The sequence below is a fragment of the Oncorhynchus mykiss genome, chromosome 10, assembly GCF_057628025.1.
Source record: "Oncorhynchus mykiss isolate SJ-2025 chromosome 10, ASM5762802v1, whole genome shotgun sequence".
NCBI lineage: Eukaryota > Metazoa > Chordata > Actinopteri > Salmoniformes > Salmonidae > Oncorhynchus > Oncorhynchus mykiss.
In genome coordinates, this window is record NC_143031.1 from 81,836,237 (window position 1) to 81,842,636 (window position 6,400).

A 6,400-nucleotide genomic window follows, 5' to 3' on the forward strand; every position below is an offset into this window, starting at 1 on the left:
GTGTGTGTTTTTGTCCGTGTGTGTGTGTGAGTGTGAGTGTGTGTGTGTGTGTGTGTGTGTGTGTGTGTGTGTAAGTGTATGTATGTGTGTGTGTGTGTGCGTGTGTGTTTTTGTCCGTGTGAGTGTGTGTGCCTGTGTCTGCGTGTGTGTTTTTGTCCGTGTGTGTGTGTGAGTGTGTGTGTGCGTGTGTGTGTGTGTGTGTGTCTGCGTGTGTGTTTTTGTCCGTGTGAGTGTGTGTGCTCGTATGCATCTGTGCGTCTCTCTCGCTCTTTCTCTGTGGAAGGGGGAAAAGTGTCATGCTGGGGTGAAATGCTGGTGGGGTTCTTAGCACACAGATCATGAACCATACTCTAATTATAGGACTACTGTGAGTTAGGGAGGCTACAGTAGAGATAGGACTGGTGTGAGTTAGGGAGGCTACAGTAGAGATAGGACTGGTGTGAGTTAGGGAGGCTACAGTAGAGATAGGACTGCTGTGAGTTAGAGAGGCTACAGTAGAGATAGGACTGCTGTGAGTTAGAGATGCTACAGTAGAGATAGGACTGCTGTGAGTTAGAGAGGCTACAGTAGAGATAGGACTGCTGTGAGTTAGTTAGAGAGGCTACAGTAGAGATAGGACTGCTGTGAGTTAGAGAGGCTACAGTAGAGATAGGACTGCTGTGAGTTAGTTAGAGAGGCTACAGTAGAGATAGGACTGCTGGGAGTTACACTGTGGAGGGTCAGGGAGGCTACAGTAGAGATAGGACTGGTGTGAGTTAGGGAGGCTACAGTAGAGATATGACTGCTGTGAGTTAGTTAGAGAGGCTACAGTAGAGATATGACTGCTGTGAGTTAGAGAGGCTGCAGTAGAGATAGGACTGCTGTGAGTTAGTTAGAGAGGCTACAGTAGAGATAGGACTGCTGTGAGTTAGAGAGGCTACAGTAGAGATATGACTGCTGTGAGTTAGTTAGAGAGGCTACAGTAGAGATACTGTAGGACTGCTGTGAGTTAGAGAGGCTACAGTAGAGATAGGACTGCTGTGAGTTAGTTAGAGAGGCTACAGTAGAGATAGGACTGCTGTGAGTTAGTTAGAGAGGCTACAGTAGAGATAGGACTGCTGTGAGTTAGTTAGAGAGGCTGCAGTAGGCCTGAACGTAGAGATAGGACTGCTGTGAGTTAGAGAGGCTACAGTAGGCCTGAACGTAGAGATAGGACTGCTGTGAGTTAGAGAGGCTACAGTAGGCCTGAACGTAGAGATAGGACTGGTGTGAGTTAGTTAGAGAGGCTACAGTAGGCCTGAACGTAGAGATAGGACTGGTGTGAGTTAGTTAGAGAGGCTACAGTAGGCCTGAACGTAGAGATAGGGCTGCTGTGAGTTAGAGAGGCTACAGTAGGCCTGAACGTAGAGATAGGGCTGCTGTGAGTTAGAGAGGCTACAGTAGGCCTGAACGTAGAGATAGGACTGCTGTGAGTTAGTTAGAGAGGCTACAGTAGGCCTGAACGTAGAGATAGGACTGCTGTGAGTTAGTTAGAGAGGCTGCAGTAGAGATAGGACTGCTGTGAGTTAGTTAGAGAGGCTGCAGTAGAGATAGGACTGCTGTGAGTTAGTTAGAGAGGCTACAGTAGGCCTGAACGTAGAGATAGGACTGCTGTGAGTTAGAGAGGCTGCAGTAGAGATACTGTAGGACTACTGTGAGTTAGTTAGAGAGGCTACAGTAGGCCTGAACGTAGAGATAGGACTGCTGTGAGTTAGAGAGGCTACAGTAGGCCTGAACGTAGAGATAGGACTGCTGTGAGTTAGAGAGGCTACAGTAGGCCTGAACGTAGAGATATGACTGCTGTTAGTTAGAGAGGCTACAGTAGGCCTGAACGTAGAGATATGACTGCTGTTAGTTAGAGAGGCTACAGTAGGCCTGAACGTAGAGATATGACTGCTGTTAGTTAGAGAGGCTACAGTAGGCCTGAACATAGAGATATGACTGCTGTGAGTTAGAGAGGCTACAGTAGGCCTGAACGTAGAGATATGACTGCTGTTAGTTAGAGAGGCTACAGTAGGCCTGAACGTAGAGATATGACTGCTGTTAGTTAGAGAGGCTACAGTAGGCCTGAACGTAGAGATATGACTGCTGTTAGTTAGAGAGGCTACAGTAGGCCTGAACGTAGAGATAGGAGGGCAGGTAGATTGGACACAGTCCCCTTAAACCATCATGGCTGCATACGAGAGGCTACAGCAAGCAAAGATGTAGAAATAGAGTTGGTAGAATGGACAGTCTCTCATCTTTATAGGTGGAGTAGGGGGGTAGGCCTGAATGTAGAGATAGAGGTAGTAGAATGGACAGTCTCTCATCTTTATAGGTGGGCTGTGGGGTAGGAGGTGAGAAAGGCAGGCCTGAATGTAGAGATGGGGCTGCTAGAATGGAATCAGCTGCCTAGACGTAGAGATAGGGCTGCTAGAATGGAATCAGTTGCCTAGACGTAGAGATAGGGCTGCTAGAATGAAAACAGTTGCCTAGACGTAGAGATAGGGCTGCTAGAATGGACACAGTTGCCTAGACGTAGAGATGGGTTTGCTTGAATGGAAACAGTTGCCTAAATGTTGAGATAGGACTGCTAGAATGGACACAGTTTCCTTGACATAGCGATAGGGCTGCTAGAATGGATTCAGTTTCCTAGACATAGAGATAGAGCTGCTAGAATAGACAGTTGCCTAGACGTAGAGATAGGGCTGCTAGAATGGAAACAGTTGCCTAAATGTAGAGATAGGGCTGCTAGAATGGAAATATTTGCCTAAATGTAGAGATAGGCCTGCTAGAATGGAAACAGTTGCCTAAATGTAGAGATAGGCCTGCTAGAATGGAAACAGTTGCCTAAATGTAGAGATAGGCCTGCTAGAATGGAAACAGTTGCCTAAATGTAGAGATAGGCCTGCTAGAATGGAAACAGTTGCCTAAATGTAGAGATAGGGCTGCTAGAATGGAAAGAGTTGGCTAGACATCGAAATAAGGCTGCTAGAATGGAATCAGTTGCCTAGACATAGAGACAGAGCTGCTAGAATAGACAGTTGCCTAGACGTAGAGATACGGCTGCTAGAATGGAAACAGTTGCCTAAATGTAGAGATAGGGCTGTTAGAATGGAAACAGTTGCCTAAATGTAGAGATAGGCCTGCTAGAATGGAAACAGTTGCCTAAATGTAGAGATAGGGCTGCTAGAATGGAAAGAGTTGGCTAGACATCGAAATAGGGCTGCTAGAATGGAATCAGTTGCCTAGACATAGAGACAGAGCTGCTAGAATAGACAGTTGCCTAGACGTAGAGATAGGGCTGCTAGAATGGAAACAGTTGCCTAAATGTAGAGAAAGGGCTGCTAGAATGGAATCAGTTGCCTAAATGTAGAGATAGGGCTGCTAGAATGGAATCAGTTGCCTAAATGTAGAGATAGGGCTGCTAGAATGGAAAGAGTTGGCTAGACATCGAAATAGGGCTGCTAGAATGGAATCAGTTGCCTAGACATAGAGACAGAGCTGCTAGAATAGACAGTTGCCTAGACGTAGAGATAGGGCTGCTAGAATGGAAAGAGTTGGCTAGACATCGAAATAGGGCTGCTAGAATGGAATCAGTTGCCTAGACATAGAGACAGAGCTGCTAGAATAGACAGTTGCCTAGACGTAGAGATAGGGCTGCTAGAATGGAAACAGTTGCCTAAATGTAGAGATAGGGCTGCTAGAATGGAAAGAGTTGGCTAGACATCGAAATAGGGCTGCTAGAATGGAATCAGTTGCCTAGACATAGAGACAGAGCTGCTAGAATAGACAGTTGCCTAGACGTAGAGATAGGGCTGCTAGAATGGAAACAGTTGCCTAAATGTAGAGAAAGGGCTGCTAGAATGGAATCAGTTGCCTAAATGTAGAGATAGGGCTGCTAGAATGGAATCAGTTGCCTAAATGTAGAGATAGGGCTGCTAGAATGGAAAGAGTTGGCTAGACATCGAAATAGGGCTGCTAGAATGGAATCAGTTGCCTAGACATAGAGACAGAGCTGCTAGAATAGACAGTTGCCTAGACGTAGAGATAGGGCTGCTAGAATGGAATCAGTTGCCTAAATGTAGAGATAGGGCTGCTAGAATGGAATCAGTTGCCTAGACATAGAGACAGAGCTGCTAGAATAGACAGTTGCCTAGACGTAGAGATAGGGCTGCTAGAATGGAAACAGTTGCCTAAATGTAGAGATAGGGCTGCTAGAATGGAAACAGTTGCCTAAATGTAGAGATAGGCCTGCTAGAATGGAAACAGTTGCCTAAATGTAGAGATAGGGCTGCTAGAATGGAAAGAGTTGGCTAGACATAGAGACAGAGATGCTAGAATAGACAGTTGCCTAGACGTAGAGATAGTGCTGCTAGAAACGAATCAGTTGCCTAGACATAGCGACAGAGCTGCTAGAATAGACAGTTGCCTAGACGTAGAGATAGGGCTGCTAGAATGGAATCAGTTGCCTAGACGTAGAGACAGAGCTGCTAGAATAGACAGTTGCCTAGACGTAGAGACAGGCCTGCTAGATTGAAATTAAATAAATGAATTTAATGAATCCTCATTTTGTATGTCATAGTTGAAGTGTACCTATGATGAAAATTACAGGCCTCTCTCATCTTTTTAAGTGGGAGAACTTGCACAATTGGTGGCTGACTAAATACTTTTTTTGCCCCACTGTATCTATAGTTAAATATGGAACTGATAGAGTACCTGAGGAGAGATTTATCTATAATAATATATCTATGGTACTGACAGAGTCCCTGAGGAGAGGTGTATCTATAATAGTATCTCTATGGTACTGACAGAGTCCCTGATGAGAGGTGTATCTATAATAGTATCTCTATGGTACTGATAGAGTCCCTGATGAGAGGTGTATCTATAATAGTATCTCTATGGTACTGATAGAGTCCCTGATGAGAGGTGTATCTATAATAGTATCTCTATGGTACTGATGGGGTCCCTGAGGAGAGGTTTATCTATAATATTATATCTATGGTACTGATAGAGTCCATGAGTAGAGGTTTATCTATAATATTTTATCTATGGTACTGATAGAGTCCCTGAGGAGAGGTGTATCTATAATAGTGTCTCTATGGTACTGATAGAGTCCCTGAGGAGAGGTGTATCTATAATAGTGTCTCTATGGTACTGATAGAGTCCCTGAGGAGAGGTGTATCTATAATAGTGTCTCTATGGTACTGATAGAGCTCTCTGAGGAGAGGTGTATATATAATAGTATCTCTATGGTACTGATGGGGTCCCTGAGGAGAGGTTTATCTATAATATTATATCTATGGTACTGATAGAGTCCATGAGTAGAGGTTTATCTATAATATTTTATCTATGGTACTGATAGAGTCCCTGAGGAGAGGTGTATCTATAATAGTGTCTCTATGGTACTGATAGAGCTCTCTGAGGAGAGGTGTATATATAATAGTATCTCTATGGTACTGATGGGGTCCCTGAGGAGAGGTTTATCTATAATATTATATCTATGGTACTGATAGAGTCCATGAGTAGAGGTTTATCTATAATATTTTATCTATGGTACTGATAGAGTCTCTGAGGAGAGGTTTATCTATAATAGTGTCTCTATGGTACTGATAGAGTCTCTGAGGAGAGGTGTATCTATAATAGTATCTCTATGGTACTGATAGAGTACCTGAGGAGAGGTTTATCTATAATAATATATATATGGTACTGATAGAGTCCCTGAGGAGAGGTGTATCTATAATAGTGTCTCTATGGTACTGATAGAGCTCTCCGATGGTACTGCTACTTTTAACCAGTAGATGGCGCCATCCTCCTGAAAAACACCTTCAACATCTGTTGCGGTTGGATCAACTGTACTGTCTGTACTTCACTTAATGTCTGACCTGTGTTTGTCCGGCATGTGTGTTAGTCCAATGTCAACTACAGTGTTCCTCCTATAAATATCCACTGGTCTTATTTTCAATTTTGAATTGTGTGTGTGTGCCAAGTATCATAAAACGCATTGCTATGTGTTGGTACAACGTGGCAGGACTGTCTTATCTCACAGAGGACGTAGAGAGAAACGTAGACAATAACACACCATACGTAATACACAGAGAACCCTCACACTCCCGTTCACTCCCTTTCGCTGTCAAACTCTCTCACACATCCCCCCCACCCCCCACCCCACCCACAGAACAGGAAGCTCCCCCCCCCCACCCAACACACAACAGGAAGCTCCCACTGCACTCTCTCATCTTTTTCTAAAATAAATATTTTGCCCCCAACAGACTATCTAGGACATCCTTTTTTTTGGGTCACCGCGGTAAATTATAGGCAAAGAAAACTTGTGAAATATAATACACAGAGTTACCTTCTTTTATCATTTGCATATGCTCATGATCATAGCCTCCCTGCCGAC